Source organism: Lycorma delicatula, chromosome 10, assembly GCF_047948215.1.
Source record: "Lycorma delicatula isolate Av1 chromosome 10, ASM4794821v1, whole genome shotgun sequence".
Taxonomy (NCBI): Eukaryota; Metazoa; Arthropoda; class Insecta; order Hemiptera; family Fulgoridae; genus Lycorma; species Lycorma delicatula.
Window position 1 is genome coordinate 70,070,310 of NC_134464.1, and position 23,335 is coordinate 70,093,644.

Here is a 23,335-nt window from a genome sequence, read left to right on the forward strand (position 1 = left end):
GATCTACTCTATAATTTTTAATGTACTACATTCACATAAATTTTATGGTAAAGTTATAACTTTTTCAGATGATACTGCTCTAGTATATTCATAACAATCTTGATAAGTTGCAAACTGTAATGCAAGTGATCTGGATAATTTAGGCTTATGTCAGTAAATTAGTTCATAACGCTTTAAAATAAAATATCTAATTTTTAATTTTCCATATACTTTCGGCTTATTAGTTCCATGAATATACCATAATGGTGACTGTGCTTATATAAATGCAACTGTTAAGTGAAATATCAGGTGAATTTTATTATATACTTGGGTTGATGGTTTATTAAATTTAAGGAAGTTTTTCCACTCTATCTTCTTCACCAAATCTACTTTGTCCTAGTTAATTTGAAATTCAATTATAGATTGCATTGTCAAAGATCAACATAAGAAAAATAATAGAGGTGTGAATTATGGCAGCTAAAAAACAATAAAAAATTATTTCGGTAGGAATTACCTACTGAAAGATAGTGGAGAACTATAAACCTAGGTTCTTTAACTGCCTGCTGGGTAGTGTAAGAAGTACCTGTAATTTTATTTTAAATTTAACTTAAGAGTGGATTTTCTATTTTGCATTTGATGAGATGGAAGCACTGTCTGGCATTGTGGCATTGACTTCTTACTAAACTGTATACTTATAATGTTGTAAATCTATTACAAAGATAAACTTTATAGGTTAATTAAAGAGAGAGTGTGGATGACAATTTTGTATATTGTATAATTTTTATACACACACATATATATATATGTATATACACATTCTAAATACATTACACTCGTTTTTGGGCAGTGTAAAAATTGAGATACTGTTAAAACTGTGTTTTTCAAAAAACTGTCTGCCTTAAAAAAATCCTGTCCTTGAACCCACCTTCAATTTATAATTAGTACAAAGTAACTGTGTACCACCTTAAGGGAGGTACAAATAATGTTAATTTTTCCATTATGTTAATATAACAATATATATTCTATAACATTAGAAACAAACCTGCAAATCCACTTTCAATATCACTTTACTCGTACATCCGTCCAGCTTTCCTTTCTAATTACATGCTTCACTTTAGACCTGAAGAATACATGTGCTGTTGCTGCTTTTTGAGATCACAAATCAAATTTTATGATCAAATAGTAAATGTAATCATAACAGCAAGTGTTTCCTTAAACCCAACTGATATAATAATGAATATTGGACTTAAATAAGAATTTGTGTGAAGATTACAGTAGGGATGATGTACAGCCTAATAGGCAGTATTATATTGTGTACCCAATTAACAGGATTTGTAATCGGATCTCATCGGTGATCAGTGACAGCTGATTGGTGATTATAATTATTATTTATTATGTTACAGTTACGTTAATGTGCTATAAACTAATACTATAATGCCAGATTAAAGTAATGGTTAAAACGTAAATAGACATTGGCAATATAAGTTGTAAAAATGTTTGACTTCTTAGTAAGCAGTATTATATTTTATTTGATAATGTAAATATATTTCATGTGTTGTAGTTGCTTTTTACTACCCTGCCTAGCGCTATAGCAGTAGAAGTTAAAGTATGGCAACCCATCAAAATAACCTTTTAAATAAAAACTACAGTGAGACAAGAGGATGGTCTTACAATATTACTCGATTGTGCTCTGGAAAAATTAATTGCAGAATATAATAGGAAAATACAAAAACTTAATAAAAATGGGGGGGGGGGGGTTAACATCTTAATATTTAAATTTAAATGTTTTACCATTAGCTGATGATCTGATAACTTTGGTAAAAGACTTTAGATAGAGAAAATTAAAATCAAGAACTAGAAAAAAGTGCAAACAAAATTTTAGGCTTCAAATTTTATATAATGGATTCCAATAATAAAAGTAGAATCCAAACGGTGAAAATTTCAGAATAAGAATCAATCAAGAGTCAAAAAGTTTAAAATTTAAAGCAAAATAATTATGCTGAACATGTTTTAGAAAAAAATAAAAGCCAGAATCTAATAATTGTAACTTTACGGCCAAAACTCAAAATAATACTGCTAAATTAAGCAAATCTGAAGTATTTTACCAAAATTTTTAAAAGTCATACAATTAGAAAAAGAACTAATTTTATGGTCACTTGACTGGAATGGATGAAAATAAATTAATGAAACAAATATTTAACTTTTTTTTAAAAAAAGGAAAACCAAATAAGCTAGTTAAAAAAATGTAAGATCTCAAATTATTAAATATTTCCACAGAAGTAATTTCTGATGAAATCTTTCAGAAAACTAATCTTTCAAGAAAACTAGATAACAGCAATAAAGTAAGCAATAAGATAAAGCAAGCAGTAACGTATGCAAGGTAATAAATAGCAATAAAAGGACTAAAATAAAATAGCAATAAGATACGTTTCTAACTTTTGAAATGCACTCTAGCTTATCAGAAACAAAACTGAATCAATATGTAATGACACCCTCAGCTATTGAATCTGCACGTTTTTTTTATTTATTAGTTCACATCTTATTTGCATTGACAATAGGATTCACACATTTATACACTGAACCTAATTGAATGACTAATTACCAAATTTATCAGGAACATGAAAATAAAAGATTTTAAGACAGATTAGCTTTATAATTTCATCCAGATTAGGATGCAAAATTAAAATAACTTGATCAAAAATTTTCTCAAGAACTCTTATGACTTGAAATTATAACTACAGTGGCTTCTTCAAAACAAACAATATAGCACATTCAGAGTTGTATCATTCATTGAGTTGTAACTTATTCAGAGTTGTATCTTACTGTGCAATATCTTATCTGTAAAAGCATCTTCAAGAAAAGAATTTCATTTAAAAACATTTCATTACAATGAATAAACATTGAAACACATTTTTTTGAAATGATTGCCTTTACATAGTAATTTTTAATATAATTTAAAACATAATTTCAAAGACACTTAATGCTAAACATTGACAATATTAATATAATCATCTATGATCTCACCATTTGTGTTCCATTTACTTCTGTTGGATTATATAATTCTATGATAGTTTATAATTTAAAACATTATGAAGTGTTTATAAACATTATCTTAACACTAAAAAAACAGCTGAAGTTCATTACTGTTTGAAAGACCTATAGAATTTCTTAGGAAAAATCTTATAAAAGTTGTAAATATACAAATATGTATTTAGAGCACGTAACACTTTTTGGCAGTAACAGTAGATAAGAAATCCAGAAAGAAACACAACAGAACCTTTAGAATTTTAATTACATTGTTCAATGTTGAAGATTTTGTACCTAATTAAAAAAAATTAGTTTAAAACATTTGTTCTCAAAGTGGGCGATAATGCCCAATCTGAAAATTGGAGGCATTCAAGCTGTCTAGGAAGGTGATGACTGATAGGAAGGTAACGGCAAAAATTATGTTTTCCTGATATTTCAAATTAAAATTAAATACTTACTAAAATATTTTTCAATTGAAAGCTTAGTTTTAAAATTATTGTATTGTTATACTGAATACGCTATCACTTTTATTATATAATTATATATCATTCATTCTGTGAAACCTCCTATGTGCCTCAAAAATCAATTTTGAGTTGTATACCACTGGAATCAGCTTTTCAAACTCTACAAGTCTATGCAGTGAAAAATAGAAATCTCCTAGGTAAAAACTGAATATTTCTCAAATTTAGAAACCTCTTGTGTAACATTAATCCACACGGGAGTTTTCCTCTATTTGATATCGTTATGTAGATGGCTTAGGGTGAACTATGTTATGTGAACCAGATGTTACTTAAGAGATTTCATGCAATCAGCTGTTTGTACTTGTTTGTATTAATGTGGTTAACACATGTGGTTAATGGTTTTTTGTTTTTTATGTAGATTTATTAATGGTTTTCGTAAATAATCAATGAAAATGATAGCTAAATTTAGTACATCCTAACCTTAAATTGAATTATACAAATTATATTAAAAAGGAATTGAAATTAACTTACCAGTAAATTTTATTGTTGCTAAGCTCAGTAGAAGTTCCCCACAACTAAAAATGGGATTACTTTTATTCATATTTTCAAAAACACAGTTTTACTGGTCAAAATTTACTGGTAAGTTAATTTCCTTTTTAATATAATTTGTATAATTCAATTTAAGGTTAGGATGTACTAAATTTAGCTATCATTTTCATTGATTATTTACGAAAACCATTAATGATACCATATGAAATTTGTAATAATTTTTTCCCTAATTATGTTATTTGTTTAAGGTATTGACCTATAAGCAGAATTTGTTTCAAGATTCTTTAGAAATAACTTTTAGTACTCAGATTAAAAATCTGTTAAGGTTACATTTTTCCTTATAACCTAAAGTATCTTATAATAGAAAATTCATTACACATTTTTTTGTTATGATTTTGTTGTATTATGTTCTTTTTCTAGAAACCCAAGGGGCAACAAAAGATGAATTTGTTAATGAAATTGAAACAGAAGCAGTCCAGAGCTCCTGTCCTTTAGACAAAACTGGTAAGTCTTGATGTTTAAAAGATTTTTTTAATTGCAGTCTTTGCAGCCATTTTTACACACTAAATTCAATCTATCCTTTAACTTTATTTTAATAAGTTTAAAATTGGTAATATGTTCTAGTAAGCTGATAATTTCTTGATAATTACTTTTTTTTAGATGTGCACTTTGCACATCTAACATGCTGAATGCCTTGTGTGATGATCCTATGCTATTAAGTAAACAATATAAATCGGTTAAATAATATCTGGTAGCTCTCTCAACAAAATAAAATTCCAACATTCATAAATTTTTGTTTGCTACCATATAGGTGCAAATGCCAGTATCGAATTAGTTCAACGAAATGGATCTTCTTTTGATGAAGCCAATGAAGATAGAATCCTTTTTTGTAATTCGTTGATACCGATTTCAGGTAACACTGCTGTCTATATATTTTTAGATTCTAATAATGAATATTCACAAGACCAGCTAGAGTTTATTGATATAGTTGTCTCAAATAACACACCAAACAATAATTCAAGAGCTATTTCATCATTGGTTGACTCTGAGGTAAATTCTGAAAGAACTAGTATTGAATTGACTGTTATTTTGAGGAAGTTGGCTCAAATATTCCTACTGCGACTAACACCTCTTGTGAGGAAGTAAATAAGGTTAGAAAGCCAAAAAAATTAAGTATTGCCGAGATAAAAAAACATGAAACATAAATTTAAAAAAAAACAAAAAACATAGAGCTTCAAGAAAAAAGTATTTAGGAGATAAAAGAGTTGGAAGACAGGTTGTAGGAACACTTGTAAAGGAAGCTAGATCCCTAAAAGGTAAATGTAACCGTGTCTTATTACCCGAACCTTCGAAAAGAACGAATCAAACTTTTTTGTGCACTACGGTATCTGATACCAAGCAACAGGAAATATTTTATCATTTTTGGCATAGTCCTACCTCTTGGAAAGAAAAACAAACATTTGTGACAACTTTAGTTAATTCAAGGCCCATTATTAAAAGAAGAAGCTGCATACATCTCAAAAACGTCAAATTGGAGGGACATGACAACCTACTGGAAAATGATGGTGGAGAGAAGATAAGGGTATGTAGAATTTTTTTTTAGACACTTGATCTTGGAGAGGATACATTTAAAAGATGGGTTTATAGATCAGGACAACTCAATAAGATAAGTGAGAATGGAGAATCAATTGATGAATCAGATGGACAGACTGATAAAATAACAGAAAAGAAGCAAAAGAGAGATTATAAAAAAAAGATGTAAGTCCCAATAAGTGACACAAAAATATCAAAATCTCCAGGAGCTTAAAAAAGTTATAAAGATTTTTGGCCCTTCTATGATGGTCTTCCATTCATTTGTGCAGGAAAACGAGGAGCAACAGAACATGTTAAGGTAAAAAGAAATAAAAAAAAATGTAAAGAAAGGTGTCAACAAATTAATATTTTTAATAAAATAATATTATACTGTACATTTATTATGTAAAACTATAATGTACAGAACTGTTACTTTAAACTTTTAAGAGTGTTTTTATATTTTCACGGTATACTAATGAAGCTACAGGTATTCATTAGTTTTATTTTTAGTTGGTAAACCTAATTGTAATAATTCAATACAAAGTTTAATTTTTTGTTTATAAAAGTCTGATTAAGTTATAATATAAGTCAGTAGGATAAGAAACTAATTAAATATTCCTTGTAATGTTACTATATTTTTTTTTTTATCTTTTAACTGTTACTTTAATTTTTAAGAGTGTTTTTATATTTTCAGTCTACTAATGAAGGAATAGTTATTCATTAATTTATTTTTAGTTTGCAAGCCTAAAGGTAATTAACTAATTAAATATCTCTTATAATGTATTTTTGTACTGTTATCTCTATGTATTTTACATTCTATCTGTGCAATTACTTTGTTTCGTAGTAATTTCAATAATTAAGAAAAACATTTTATAATATGGACCTAATAATATCATAAACGTACTAGGTTTCAGTTTAAGAAAAAGGCAGGCAAAATTAAGTTTCTAGGCAGACAGATGTTTTTCAAAGCATATTTTTCAACTATAACTAAAACATCCAAGAATAAAGTTCAAAAGGCCCTATGTAGCTGATCACCATTGTTTGAAATCACCTACATGGCAAAACAAACACATAGTATTTTTTTTAATTGTAAGAAATCTTCTAAATAGATGAAAAAAAGAATTTATCTTAAAAACAGGTAATTAGAAATCTTAGATTAAATTTACGATATAACTGTAATATTGCATTTTGTTAATTCAATTCCAAAGGTTTTTCTGCTCTCCTGAAAAATTTAGGTCTTTGCAGGTAGGAGGTTGCATAGAATGAATGATGATGTATATATATTGTTATATAACTATACAATTAAATATGCATTTTAATTGCTCTCATTTAAAGTGTAAGATTCAACTCAGAAATAGGATATGCCACATTTAAAAACAATTGCAGTTGTTTTTTTTTTAAGAGAACTACAATTATTATTTTTAACAGATGGTAAGTTTTAGGCTAGAAACGTTTTGATTCTTAATGTGGGTGGTGGGTGAAAAAGTTTAAGAATCAATTGTTTAAAAGAACATTATTACATAAAAAAACAAAAAAAAAAACCATTGTGAATATTTACACTGTACAACTATGCTGGCCAGGGGTTTGTCAAGCTCTTCATCATTTGGCCAATAACATTTTACTTTACTTTATAATCTTCAATTTCCAGGATCTTATTCTGCACATTGTTGTGGAATCATCATACTGTAAGTTGTTGTGGTTGGATATTATCTAACCCAAGCCTCCCTGCCGCCACTGAGTTAGTTATAATTTAGTAATGGAAAGAATGATCTACCGTAATTATAAGATATAATGTTAAGAATTAATTAACATATAGTATTTATTAAACACATCGAGATCAAATGTTAAGTAGAATTTTGGACAAGTGTTCAAATGACATAACCTGAGCCTATAATCACAAATAAAAATAAATTTGGATTGTTTTGTAAAACGGAAAAGTTAAAATTTGTTTTAAAACAATTAAAACAAAATTTCTTCCCTTGGAGAAACTGATTCATTAACCTCTTCATTTTTTCTTCCAATAAAAATCTGAATTCTAGTTTTAATTCTCTAAATAGGATTTTTTTACATTTAATTTTAATTAATGATTCTATATTAGGGTTACAATTTGACTATCAGTTTCAGATTAATGCCTTAATAATATTCAAAATACTTATTAACATGGAAATTAGAACTAACAAGCATAAGTAATAAAACGTAACTTCGTTCATAAAAAAATATTAAAAAAGTTTCAGTTAAAAGATACACCAGAATTAGGTCTAAATACACTATAAACATAACGTCTTTAAAATTAGTTATAATTTTATTTAAAACTATTAGTATGTTTAACTGTAAATAATGTAAAACGGGTTCAAAAATTCACATTCATATTGTGTACAATTAACTATACATGTCATTACTTACTTTTAGGTAAGGACCACGACGCAAAATAGTATTTCTTTATTAGCTGAAACCAATCAGTCAAATTATTTTTCTATCAAATTCTCTTAGTAAGCATTCAAGTAAGATTACTTGGAATAACAAATTAATCTAAATCGTTTAACTGAGCAATGTGAGAGTGTGCACAGAGAATGGAACAAGATAGGTGAGTGCATTTGACTTTCTCGTTCTTACACCTGGTTCGTCAAAAACAACTGCGTATGTCAAAATGTGTTACGTAGATGAAAAATTATATTTATTCGGGAGTGTGCACAGAGAATGGAACAAGATAGTATTATAACTATTGAGTGCATTTGACTTTCTCGTTCTTCCATCTGGCTCATCAAAAACAACTGAGTGTGTCAAAATGTGTTATATTGTATTGTGTTTATTATATTATTAGTTGTTTCCATTATATTAAGCGATGTAGAGAAAATAAACAAATCTTATATAGTAATATTATTTAACATTTTCTTTCTGATAATTTATTAATCTAACAAAAGTGTTATTAACGACGTTGTCGTACAGTAAATGGTTATTTCTTTACGATCTGTAGTGGTGTTTTTTTAGAAAATATTTCTAAATGTAAACTAGGTAAGTTCTTTGAAATAATATTTTGTAATAAGAAAAATAGTACTCAATTAAATAATGGTTAACTTATGGGAATTTAATGAACTAAACATTTTGTTTAAGTACATTTTACTTTATAAAAATATGGAACTAAAATAATTTGCTTTCAAGTAAGTACCGGTACACTAGAAGAGAATAGGTACTTGCTTGAAAGCAAATTATTATTTTGTAGACTAAACGTTTTATTTACGTTTTAATAAAATAATATTATTATTATTATTTCTATTTAAATCTGCTCTTCTTACTAATTATTTCGGATATCAATATTTTATTGAAGTTATATTTTTTGTTTAAAAAAAAATTAGATTTCTGTTAATAACAAAACCTTTTGCCTGTGTTTACATTTGGTGATTAATAAATTAATTATCTATTTTAGAAAGTAAATTCACTTTGTTCTTCAGTTTGAAATACTTAGAAATATTTTCTTACTTTTCTTGAAACTTACATTGATGTGTTATGCAGGTCGGTTTTATGTTAGATGGTCAGACTTATTATTAATTTTTTTTGACAAAAATTTAACTAAAATTTTTATTCTGATTTTATTTTTCATAAACCGTGATAACTTACAACATAATAAATGAAAGCAACTTTTAAAATTCACTTGTATGTGTTAGCTAAAGAACATAGTTAACGGTACATAAACGAGTAATGCTTTCAATTATTTAATTTTATCTAATTTTTCAATTTATATATACAATTACATCCGCGCACGTAAACGTGATGATTCCACACACACATATATATATATGTACATTCGCGTGCGCGCTTTTATACCTTTTTTTTTTTTTGTAAATATTACTAAATATTTTTATTTTAATTTAAAGCAGAAATTTAAAAAATCGAATATTGTAATTAACAATAAAAATATAATGTCGCCGCGACCGTGTCACACTATTTATAAATTTAGCCGATTAGTACTTTAACAGTAAGCACATCTACAATAAAAATACGCGCGCCCGCAAACACACACAAAGAAAGAGAGAGAGAGATTTATTTTTTAATACTATCAAAAGGTAATGTGTGAAGTTTAAGGTCTCGGGATCGATCCCTTTGACACAAAACTTGGACACCCCTTTCTTTTTCCTGTTTAGCCTCCGGTAACTACCGTTTAGATAATTCTTCAGAGGATGAATGAGGATGATATGTATGAGTATGAATGAAGTGTAGTCTTGTACATTCTCAGTTCGACCATTCCTGAGATGTGTGGTTAATTGAAACCCGGTTGGGTTTCAAAGAATACCGGTATCCACGATCTAGTATTCAAATCCGTGTAAAAATAACTGGCTTTACTAGGACTTGAACGCTGGAACTCTCGCCTTCCAAATCAGTTAATTTGGGAAGACGCGTTCACCAACCCGGTGGGTTAGCCTTGTACAGACAGTGTCACAGCTCGACCGTTCCTGAGGTGTGTTGATTAAATGAAACCCAACTCGCCAAAGAACACAGTTATTCACGATCTTACTGTTCAAATCCGTTGAACCTTAGAACTCTCGATTTCGAAATCAGCTGATCTGCGAAGACAAGTTCACCTCTAGACCAACACGGTGGGTTCATTTTAAAACGGTTATATTAAAATTTCTTTGGTTACTGATCTAGGTTAAAAGTTTTCAGTATTTGGACTACATCTTTAACCAAAGCTGCAACTATCAAAGGCACGTTCTTAAAAATTAAATAATTAAATATTTATAAATTCTGTATCACAGTGTTCATTAAAAATTATTATTAGAAAATAAACATTCACAGTAATTATAGCATTTTGAAAGTAGCAGACATGAATTCATAATTGGGAGAAATATTTAAATAAACTCAAATACATTTTGTAACAGTGGATAAAGGTGTATAATTAATTTACATTTTTCAAAATTTTATATTTTGGATATTGGATGTAAAATAAGGTAAGTTTCAAAATCTAATTTTAATTTTATTAATTTACAAGATAATCTATATTTTTTATTTATATAAGTTATTTCTTTTAACGAATAATATTTTTTGAAAAAAAAAACTTTATTTTACTAATTAATTCTGTTACATTTCTTAATTTTTCTAATTCAACAGAACGATTTACATATTACGTAATTCCATAAATTTATCTTCAATTATACTAACTGTTTTATGAAACTCATAATATCTGTACTAAGAGACTACCGGTCATTAATCTGATTTACAATAACATTTTGTTTGTTTTATTTCTTCTAACAATTTTTTATATTTTTCTCCATCATAAGCATGTAAATTGGTAGTAAAGAACAATCGAACCGAGACCATTAACAATTCGTCTTTTATTTCTTACTTTATTACTTACCAAGACTATTTTTAACTTATTCATTTTCGAACGAGTAATAAATTTTAAATAATTACTTCCATCTCTAGACTTATGACTGTTTTTACTTACATTATACAATTTATAATTAAAAGGTATAATTAAAACAATTTAATAAATATTCTTAAATATTATTCAAATTTTATAAATAGATTTACTACTTTATCATAATGAATAAATGTACCGGTAAAAAGCCTCTAATTTGGCTAAATCTAATTCTATCGGGACCGTTTCCGAATTAATAGTTAGGACCTGCAAGATATTTTAAATACAGATTAGTTTCTGTATCGGAGGATTTTTCTGTTGTATCTGTTTAACCTTTCGAGGTCGTTAAATGTATTTTACTTTTTGTATATGTCGTGCTGTTTTTCACTGAACTGACTTTTCCTTTATCATATTTATTTTTCTCTTTACTTCATCATCTTTACTTTATGATTTTTGACGTAATCGTTTATTATCTGCCGCTGTATATCTGCTTCTAACAATGAAGTTGGGTTATGTCCATAAAATTTTCAAACTGTTTTAATTTGGTAACAGAATAAATACTACTCTTGTACGCAATAACTGCATATTTTATTTCATTTTTAATACTATCGTTTTTAATTTCTTGTCGGTTATTAAAGATTCTGATATGTTCAGTTACCGTAGACTGAAATCTTTCACGTTGACGATGGATGTTGTGCTTGTAAAATATATTTTAATTTTATATATCCGCATTCATTTTTGAATTATTGAATTCGGTATCATTATTAGAAATAAATTTTTTCAGGTATTTTATGATGGGTAGATTAATTTAATAATTTATCAGCTGCTTCTGTTGATTGTGATCTTTCAATCCATTATACTTGTGTATACCTAAAAAACTATCTAAATTGACAAAATCTTTTGTTTTTCAACAACAAAAAAAAACGCCTATCGATATGAAGTATTTTCAGTGGTTTAGGTGTTGGAGTCAAATTCATTTCTGAATTTTAAGGAATTCTTTCACGATTTGTTTTTAAACGAATTTCACATTTATATAATTTTACATATGTATTTTTAAATGCGGGGTATAATATTAGCGGATCTAAATCTATCAAAAACATGTTCAAGTCTTGATATATGTTCCTCTAAACTAGTTGAATAAATAAGATAAACAGGTTAATTTTATTCTGAATTCCAACTAGTATATTCGTAATGTGTTGGGAGGTAGGTAAGCTATTAGGTACATTTTATTAGAAAGCTACCTATTGTAATGGATACCGTGATTCGACTTCGGGAAAATTTCGATATATCTTCGCGTTTCACATCCTCCAGACTCCAAAACCACCGTCAGCTCAAAAGCTTATATATATTTCATTTTCTCGTGGACACGATAACTGCCGTAATTTTCCGCAAATCACTTTCAAACTGTTCCCTGAAAAAAAGATGCGACCCAAAATCTCGTACGAGTTTGTTAACGGCCAAAATCGGACGATGGGGATGAAAATGGAGGGCTTTTTCGAAAAAAAACAAAATATTGCTATAACCTTTTTATTAAGTAAAATATCGAATTCGTTTATGTTTCTACGATTCTTTGAATAAGAGCCTAAAACTTTTGTAAGTAAAGTTTTTTGATATCACCAACCATTGGCTCAGGGGGTAGAAAAAATGAAGTTTTGAAGACAAAAAACAAATCATACCTCCCTTAATAGGCACAGTATCGCATCGATTTAAAGTGTTCTTTAATCGTCTAAACATTACGTAAAACTTTGTCAGACACAATTTTTGATATAACCAACCCGTACGGCAAGGGATGACCGGAGTGTTGCTGGAATTGTAAGACGTCGTAAGCTAAACATGTGAAACTTTTTTCACATTGTCGTATTGAGTAAATTTGAAGTTTTCTTAACTTTAAGGTGGGAATTTTTTTTATTCCCTCCTTAGCACCGGTGAAATCTTTTTTTTCAACTTCTTTTTAAATTATATTGATGTATTAATAATTATTAACCGCTTGATTGTAAAAAAGGTTTATAATAAATAATTCAATAATAATAAAAAATATGAAAAAAAATCAGTAGTTATTAATGAAATAAAATTTTATGTACTTTCCATTTTTTTTAAAAAAGGAAATGAAGTCGGATTCGAACCGATGTACCTTCCCCTTGTAAAAGCAAAATATTTCATTAATTGAACATAAAACGATAAAAAAAGAAATATTTTACATTCTCGAGAAAAAACAAAAATATGTACGCCAGGTAAAGTTATGTAAACAACAAAAAAGTCCTAAATAAAATAATTCTGACTACTCTAATTGTACAAAAATCTACCTAGAATAATTATGAAAAACAACAAAAAATATTTGTTTTTCTTTCTTTTCTTACAAGCACATTTTCATGATACAGTAAGTTAGCGATGTGAAATTTAATATTATTTCTATATTTGATGTAGTCGGGTGCCCGTGTAGGCTATATGAGGTGGTAACTCCCGAGTAGAAGATAACGCATAAAAGTAATATTAAATTTCATATCGCTGACTATACTAATTTTTTTTTTGTCTTCAGTCATTTGACTGGTTTGATGCAGCTCTCCAAGATTCCCTATCTAGTGCTAGTCGTTTCATTTCAGTATACCCTCTACATCCTACATCCCTAACAATTTGTTTTACATATTCCAAACGTGGCCTGCCTACACAATTTTTCCCTTCTACCTGTCCTTCCAATATTAAAGCGACTATTCCAGGATGCCTTAGTATGTGGCCTATAAGTCTGTCTCTTCTTTTAACTATATTTTTCTAAATGCTTCTTTCTTCATCTATTTGCCGCAATACCTCTTCATTTGTCACTTTATCCACCCGTCTGATTTTTAACATTCTCCTATAGCACCGCATTTCAAAAGCTTCTAATCTTTTCTTCTCAGATACTCCGATCGTCCAAGTTTCACTTCCATTTAAAGCGACACTCCAAACATACACTTTCAAAAATCTTTTCCTGACATTTAAATTAATTTTTGATGTAAACAAATTATATTTCTTACTGAAGGCTCGTTTAGCTTGTGCTATTCGGCATTTTATATCGCTCCTGCTTCGTCCATCTTTACTAATTCTACTTCCCAAATAACAAAATTCTTCTACCTCCATAATCTTTTCTCCTCCTATTTTCACATTCAGCGGTCCATCTTTGTTATTTCTACTACATTTCATTACTTTTGTTTTGTAGTTGTTTATTTTCATGCGATAGTTCTTGCGTAGGACTTCATCTATGCCGTTCATTGTTTCTTCTAAATCCTTTTTACTCTCGGCTAGAATAACTATATCATCGGCAAATCGTAGAATCTTTATCTTTTCACCTTGTACTGTTACTCCGAATCTAAATTGTTCTTTAACATCATTAACTGCTAGTTCCATGTAAAGATTAAAAAGTAACGGAGATAGGGAACACCCTTGTCGGACTCCCTTTCTTATTACGGCTTCTTTCTTATGTTCTTCAATTATTACTGTTGCTGTTTGGTTCTTGTACATGTTAGCAATTGTTCTTCTATCTCTGTATTTGAACCCTAATTTTTTTATACTAATGAATCTGAAAAAAATGCCGTTAAAATAAAGAAAAACTCGCTCGACTATTTTTTGTTATTCTAGGTAGATGTGTACAATCAGGAGTAGTCTGTTTTTTTTTAATAATTTTTATCTTGCAGTATAAAAACCAATTACATATTTTAGGGTAATATTGTTTTAGGTATAACTATGTATGGATTATGATTTTAAATACTCATCAAGAAAGCACTGATAAAACTACAGTAAAAGTAACGGAGAAAGTGATTATGATGGATAATGAAAAATGTTATTAAAAAGATATTTGCACAAACTTAAACTTTATAACTAACTGTTAAAATATATCATCAAATAAAAATATCAATATTATGTCGAATATTTTGCAGGTTTAACTGTACATCTTTTTCTTTTTCCTGTTTAGCCTCCGGTAACTACCGTTTAGATAATTCTTCAGAGGATGAATGAGGATGATATGTATGAGTGTAAATGAAGTGTTAGTCTTGTACATTCTCAGTTCGACCATTCCTGAGATGTGTGGTTAATTGAAACCCAACCACCAAAGAACACCGGTATCCACGATCTAGTATTCAAATCCATGTAAAAATATGGACCACTAGACCTAGGTGGGTTTAACTGTACATCTAATTATCATGTAACACGCGCGCGCGCAGAGAGATAGAGACACACACATACACACAGTTATTTCTTAACGATAAATATTTTTTTTAAAAACAAACTTTTTATTTTATTATACGTATAAAAAAATTATTTCAATATAAATATTCTTCCAGAATTATATTATATTAGCCAATGTTAAGTATAAATGCTAACAGTGATTTTTTAATTAAAACTGAATAAAATAACATACGTAACAAAGACTTCAACCAGGAATACATACCACTAATAATGCTTACATATGCTACATACTGAATCCTAACATGCGTGTGTGTGTGTGTGCGCGCGCGCGCGTGTATGTAAAATTTTACATAAAAGGATATTGATAACATTTTAAAAATTACTTCTGCAGGAATATTGATAGTTATGCCCCAAAAGGGTTTGTATCTTATTTTTGACATATTTACGTACAAAAAATGTTTTAAATTGTTAAACAATGGGTTTCTTTTAAAACGAAATTGCTCTAAAAACTAGAAAATATTTGTAATTTGTAAAAATTTTCAACATTAGTAAAAATTTTGCGCTCACAAAATATTACTTAGTTTTATCATTTTAATTTACGTTCGTTCGCATTTTTACCTTTATTAATCCTCGCAGAACACCTATTCCAATTCTTCAGTAAAATTTTATGAGCCACAATGGATTTCTTTTTACAAATATTGAAAATTACTTTGATTATATTACAGTTACTGAAAAATTATTTCCTACTTTTTAGAGAAATTTTTTTAAATTTATTTATTTTTACTTTTTGGTCTCCCGCCTTCGCTTGTTCGTTCAAATGCTATCGATTCATTCACATCGGTTTATAATTTTTTCTCATTCTTTCTTACTCTAGTAGCGGGCGCGTAATAAATAAAATAAAAACTCAACTTTCGCCCGCTAAAAATCAACTCGTCAAATCTCGCCCGTTTTGCCTTTTCGCTTTCATTTGCTCGCTTTTTATGCTATTTCTCCAACCGTATTTTACGGTGTGTTGCAGTTTTTTTTTTGTTTTGTACTCTAGTTTCATCTTTTTGTTCCAATGAGAATCTACACTACACGAAGAAAAATGATTTTGTTATAGTAACAGAATTCATTTACTTACGACAACAAATCGGTTTGTCGTTGTAACAAAATCAGATAACTTACAGTAAAAAATCAGTAACGATAGTTAATAGTAACAAATCCATTTTCTAATCGTAACAAAATCGTTTCGCTGCCACAACACACCCTTAGTTACCGAAACATATGATTTGTTACCCGTAAGTAAACAAATAAATATGTTTTTACAAATGTTCGACATGTTTGTTTTAGAACGATATTAAATATGGTATATTATATTATCATTCATGTCAAACGTGTATGATTTTTTTTAATAGTTTTCTTATGTTCGAAATCCTGTTTAGATGACACACGTGAAATGCAAAACAGGTGTTTTGCATACACGTGAAATTTCAGCTTGATTGGATAACGGGAAGTTTATCAGATTTCAGTTACTAAATTTCATCTAAACAGGATTTCGAACATAAGAAAACTATTAAAAAAATAACTGTAATTGAGCGTTATTTCTACGCTCTTTCGTACGGGTAAAAATGTACTTTGCACGATTCATAGCGTTATCCGACAAACACCACAAGAAAATGACCAATTTTCTTTAATCTAAACGCTGAAATTGCATACAGAATTACAGTTCTTCTCTCTGGAATATGTATATATACGTTGTTTCTACATGAGCATAAAGCAAGCGACTTTATTTGAAAACTGAAGGTGTTTGAATCTAAAGGGCAAGTCTAAAGGAATGTACGCCGAACATTCAAAGGTATATTTACCGATAATCCAAATAGTATCGCAAAAGATAGAGAGAGACCTTTTTTTGTAGAAAATTTAATTTCACAAACTGTAAATGGTGTCAGAATTCGATTGATCAACGGTTTGACTGTAGTAAATTTAAATATAGGAAAGGAACATAATCCGGTTGTTACCGCAAGCAATTTAAACGATTACCGTCATGAAACGATGGAATATTTCGTTACGGTAATAGTCGTAAATTCTTTTCGGTTATAAAACCTATGTTAGTACAAAATTTCACCTCGATCGGCCGTGTAGATTTTGCGTGAAAGAATAACAGCCTCATAAAAATTATTATATATTTACACAGATTGTAACACAAAGTTTTCCCGGGCCCTTTCATAACCTTTTCTACTTGTGAAAATAATCTACTCGTTTAAATTTCATTCGTCCTAAAATACTTCGTTTGCGATTTACGGCTAATGAAAGAGACGTGAAAAAGTTTTCTTTGTTTGATTCAACTTACTCTATACCATTTTGTTTAGAATTAAATCCTCTACAAGTTTTGTTTAAAAGTTATTTAACAAAGTTATTGTACGTCTAACATTAAAAACAGGGTTTTTACCCCGATTTATTAATTTCACACTAGATTTCTACTACTACTGCAGATACGGTTCTAGGATATATTTTTTTTAGATTTTTCCGGTCAAAAACAAAACGATTCACTAATTTTGTCCCTTAATTAATGTTTTAAAAATTTCAGTGACATTATTTCACCGGGATAGCTGAAATCCGACGTAACTCGCAAACGAAGCATTTTAGGACAAATTTTTATTATGAATTTTCTCCATTATCTTCGCGAGTAGGTTGTGAAAGTCCCGGAAGAAATTCGTGATACACTGTGTATATATAATAAATAATTGTATATGTTATGTCCCGATAATACATTACCGGGAAGATAAAATTTTAATTGAAATTCAATGAGACTCAATTGAATCAATTCTTTTTTCTACAACTGATGAATGATTCACCGTACAAGTTTACAAAGGAATGTAAAAATGGAAATTTTTAGCATAAGCAAAATGTTACACCTCACTGATATTCGAATCCGGGACCTCCAGATGAAACGCCGAGACGCTACCACACCGCCACGGTGATCGGAAGAGTGGTAAGCTTAATATAATTTATTAAATCAGTATATTTTTAAAATCTGAGTTCGATTTCTAAACGGTTTTATAATTAAATTTTTTTTAATATTAATCTATTTTCTTTTTTAAATAAACCTTTATTTAGTTTATTAACTTTTGATAATAAATAAAAATATTTATGTATAAAATTAAATTTTTAATTATGTTTAACTGTTTATTTTAACATTTATTTTATTATTTTAGTTGTTTTAAATAGATTTTTAATGTATATGTGAGGGTGCGCGTACGTGTTACGTAATTGATAATAAAAAAACTGTAAACAACCGTAACATTAATCTATATTGTACGAGTTAAGAAGACGTTTCTACACCGAGATCACCGATTGTACGCGGAGATGGACGAACATGTATACAGCCTAACTCACTCGATCCAGTCGCTTAGCGTTACAGGCGATAAACGAAATTAAAATTTACGTTTCATCAATGTGTGTTGTTTTATTTAAACAAAATTAACGTCTTTATTTTAACATCATGGTATGTGCTTTTTAATATAGACTTAATAATGTAAATATACTTAATATAGAATGTAGTGTATTACCATTTTTATTATATTTTAAAAAATAGTATTGAATAACTTGTTTCAACCCTGCTTGTTGTGTGTTTGTGTGTGTGCGTGTGTTTGTGTGGGCGCGCGGGCGCGCGTCCTAATCCTTTATTGCTTTTATATTAATCCTTTATAATCATCAAATTATTGTTGTTTTTTGTTTGATTATTGTTGATTTTATTTGCATTTTTGTGCGAGTTTGCGTGCGGGCGCGCACATCTATGTATGTGTATGTATTTAATTTATTCTTTTAACTGATTGTTAAACGAATGGATTTTGCCTTTTTTTGTCATAAGTCAAGCCGATCTTAACACACTAGTTATGATATATTTTTCAGTCTACCGGTTGTGAATTATAAAAAATAAAAATTATTTTTTTCTTATCACACTTTGGAGGTACTGAACCGACTTAAAAAAAATTCGGTTTTTCTATATAACGTAGACGAACGTAAATAAATGATTTACCATAATTAAATAATAAAATAAAAATGAAAAAAATTTCCAGAACATTACCAATATAACTATGAATATAATTTAACCATACTTAACCTACGCTCGCTTCGCTCGCTAACTTTGACTAGCGAAGGTTAAGTTTGGTTATGCTTTTAAATTTATTTATTATATATATATATATATATATATATATATTTGTTTATCTCATAACCGAACACGGATATTGCCCTTTTTGTTATCTTCAACTGCTCATTCACGTTATCTACGAACTTTCGGGCAAATTGTGTCTCTTCTTTCGTCTTCGTGTTGACCTCCAATATAACGTATTGCAATCTGGGAAAAATTGAGGTTGGGGGAATAATTGCTCAGAATTACCAAATGATATATAATATAACTAATGTAATTTCACAACTTACATAGAAAAAATTTCCCCGTTAGACCGAGTTACTTTTTACACTTTAAATATTATTCATTTATTTAATTCTACCGCTCACCTGTGACGTCACAACATAGCAGTAAATTAGAGCAATTTTTGTGGTGGGCATGCGATTTAAAAAAATGTTTTTTTGCAAATATTATTCTTTTTTAATCGTTAACAAATGCGCCTAAGTAAAATATGTCCTTAATTAGGCGAAATCTCGAGACTGAGGGTGACCTTGCTTCACAGCCTCATCTCTTTGAACTTTTAAGTTGAAAATTTAATGGCATGTGCCTCATATGAAGAAGTAATCAGACCAAGTTTGGTCTAAATCGGTCCAATAGTTCTGGAGATATAAGGTGATTTATATGCAAACACCGAACACATGTTTATACGAACATTAACAACATGACAATTTCCATTCGGTTTTTTTGGTTCCTTAGGCGTCAAAACGTCAAGATCCGGTGAAAACCGCATATGCCGAAATCGGACCGATTTCAATACTTTCTAGAGCTGTAGCGCTATCGACACGGGAAAGTTAAAGGTAATTTAGTAACTCTTCTTTGCGTTTGTACTGTTAGACATTGTGTGACGTATAATAAATCAACTATTCTAATTAAAAAGGTGCACTAATAAATTTATTTATAGGAAAATTGCTCTATTTATGAAAAAGATGCAAAATTTAAATTTAACTATCTCTGGTTCCTGTATATTTTATGTCCACATTTAATAATAAATTTGGTAATTATATAAGTTACGGTCTCGCCACTGATTTTGATGAAATTTGGAATGTAACTTATGTAAAAGAAAGTTATTCGTTACTATTAAAATTATTAGTGGGAAACGCCTTCCATCGAGTTACGTCCCTTGCAAGTTACGCAGCACCCTTACCGAAATTTCGAAATATTACAAGTGTAAATAAACTTTATTTTGGGACTGAATAAATCGGTTTCAATGAAATTAAATTCACTTAAGGTTAAATTAATTTAGGTTTAGTTTGCGATGTGGGTTTTGGTAAATGTACAATATACATTATTTGCGGAGTAAAACGCTCGGTTTAAATGAAATTTAATCGAGTATAGTTAGTTTAGAACAAGGTTAATGTTAGGTTTACGAGTAAGTCGGTTGAAATTTTCCGTAGTTTATCCGATTAATTCACATTTCAAGATTTCTGTTTGACTCGACTTTAAGCAAATCTAACCTTATTCTTAACTAAATTTATACGAAACAAAATTTTAGTCGACAATTATTGTATGTTACTGTGAAAGCTCGATATCTGACAAATATGGATTTTCTCCGGTACATATCGGCTCACACCAAATACATCTGTGAAATATCAAAATATTTACTTATTCAGACCTTCCCCAGAATATGTGACAACACAGATAAGTTCTGGGGTAGAGGGTTGAAACGTAAACTAAAAATTAAAAAAAAGTCACTCGATACCGATGCTTACGGTAAATAGATTACAAGAAATGCTCGTAAAAAAGGAAGTTTAAATTTTCGCCATATGTAACCTACGTTTGCTAATCTCGTCTAATTAACGTTAAATTTACAAATTAAATATGTTATTCTCCCACACTGGAGGCGATTAATCAAATTCACCGCATTTATAAACAATCTAATCAAATTTTCAGAATTTTATAAATGAAAAGGTCCAGTCGCTATCAGCGTACCCTGAATGCGGTGAGTCAAATTAATCGCCTCCAGTGTTTGAGAATAACATGTATAATTTGTATATTCGATTTAAAATACAAATTTATTCCGTTAATACTTTTACAAATAAATACACGAAGTTCCATTCTGTGGAATACCTAAAGTTAGATTTTTTTATCCTCCGGGAACACACCTTTAGGTATCGCTTCAGAGGATGAGATGAATGACAATTTTTGTATAGCGTGTGAAAATACCATGTCTGACCGGGATTCGAACCCGAGTCCTCCGGATGAAAGGTCGAGACGCTACCACTCGCGCCACAGAGGACCGCTTAAAAGCTCCATTGCCGCAGGTAATTCTATCCTACTAAACGGCATTTGTATGTGTGTGTGTGTGTCCCCTTAGCTTAGCACGGGAATGTACTGTTCACTAGCTGAAACTCCTGATTCGTTAGTACATGTCTAGCGGTGATTAGATGTATACTTGTTATATTATTATTTATCGATATACCTTATTAATATACGTTATATTTAAAACTATTTAAAACGACCTTCGGGGAATATTTAATACCTTTTAACCGCATCTGAATTTTGGTAAGAAAATCGTAAATATCTCGAAATCGGTTGGTCCTAGCGCTCTGAAAGATTTTTTCGAACCCCCCAGGAAGTAAATCTATCCGCTCCCAGCGGTACCCATCGGATGATAATATTTTCAAGCGCCCCCGGGGCGCCGTTCGGAAATCGGTGAGGGGGTGTGATGAGTTTCCACCGTAGTATTTCGGCAACCGCTCGTCCGATTTTCACGATTCAAACGGCGTACGTATCGTCAGCCGGTTGAACGCTAACTGTTAAACGTATCGGATACACTGTTGTTCCACTGTATCTTAGTTATACGGAAATTAAATAGTTTACCCTGTGTTCAGATTGCAGTCGGTAAAACGTACCGATACGATCTTTCGCTAAATACGCTCAAACATGTGCTCTAGCGCAGCTGTAACGTATAAACTTATGAAGATAAAATGTAGAAAATAAAAAATATATTAAAAACACTTTTTAAAAACCTCCTTAAATTAAACACACTTAACGGTAAAAAAAAATTAGGACTGTATCTAAGAATGGATTTGACAACAAATACTTTTGTTGTTACTGTATTAGAGGAAAATTCCGATTCGTTAGTATCTTTCTAGAGTTAAATTTCTAATTTAACTTTCGTTATATCGGTTTTCATCATTAAAAAAAAAATATTTTCGCACAAGAGGTAATCGATTTTGGACACCTAATAATCCCATTCCGAGACGCTAAGATGATATAAATTTTAGGTCCTAAATAGATAAATGATTTCGAAACTGTTCTTTAAATACAGCCGGGATTTGTGAATCTTCTGCATCCGTACTTCTTGTATTATACACATTATTTTATGACTTTTACAACTATTGAAAAATACTCTTAATAATTTTTATATGTATAGATTCTTACGGGTAAAACATTCAGTTTTTTGGAAACATCAAGAGATAGGTTGAAACTGCTTTTGAATTCCATTATTCTAATTATTATTTTTTGTGGTATTTCCACAGTTAAGTGAGATTTATAAGCGATTTAATCAGCGCATTATATACATACAACCCGACCATTTTTAATTGCAATAATTGTTTTTAACGTTAACTGAACGAGGTTAGCGAGCAAAGTGAGTGTAATTATTTTTTTTTTAGGACTTGGTTTTTTAGCAGGATTTCTCGTAATCTATTAGCCTTAGTTTCGGGTAATTTTTTTTTTTAATTTTAATTTCTAGTTATCGTTTCGACCCCCGCCACAGCTTATCTGTGTTTATCGACATATACCGGTGAAGTTCCGAATGTATAATACGAAATAGTAAACATTTAGATTTTTCACCGACGTATTTGTTGTGCGTCTTCATTCACTGAAGAAATGTCGATCGACATTCTCTAATTTCGATCTTTCACGTTTATATGTGTATTACACGCGTATAGTGCAATATAAAGATTTTTTGGTGCGGGTACTGCATAAATTAGGAGGGATTTAATTCGGGTGAAAGGGGTTTCTGACAAAAAAAAGTTGTTTTATAACTCATAACTTACGTCTTTATATTTCAAATTTTATAAAAATCAGAGACGAGTCCGTAACAACTGTAACTAC

General features: G+C 29.6%; 1 protein-coding gene and 1 long non-coding RNA gene across 4 annotated transcripts in view; both read left to right on the forward strand.

The window, feature by feature from the left end:
- Window positions 1-23,335, forward strand: part of LOC142331725 (uncharacterized) — a 499,803-nt gene that overhangs the window by 421,405 nt on the left and 55,063 nt on the right. Inside the window, exon 1 of one of the 3 annotated variants that reach the window (XM_075377775.1) lies at window positions 8,366-8,600. The exons of 1 other annotated variant lie outside the window; for it this stretch is intronic. The gene's annotated coding sequence lies outside the window, so the exon portion shown is untranslated. Of the gene's footprint in view, window positions 1-8,365; window positions 8,601-18,471; window positions 18,587-23,335 lie in introns of those variants that run through there. One more of the 3 variants, XM_075377776.1, reaches the window with a different exon arrangement.
- Window positions 1,319-4,521, forward strand: LOC142331772 (uncharacterized). The gene is made up of 2 exons (XR_012758086.1): window positions 1,319-1,351; window positions 4,437-4,521. It is a non-coding gene; the product is annotated as an uncharacterized LOC142331772 (long non-coding RNA).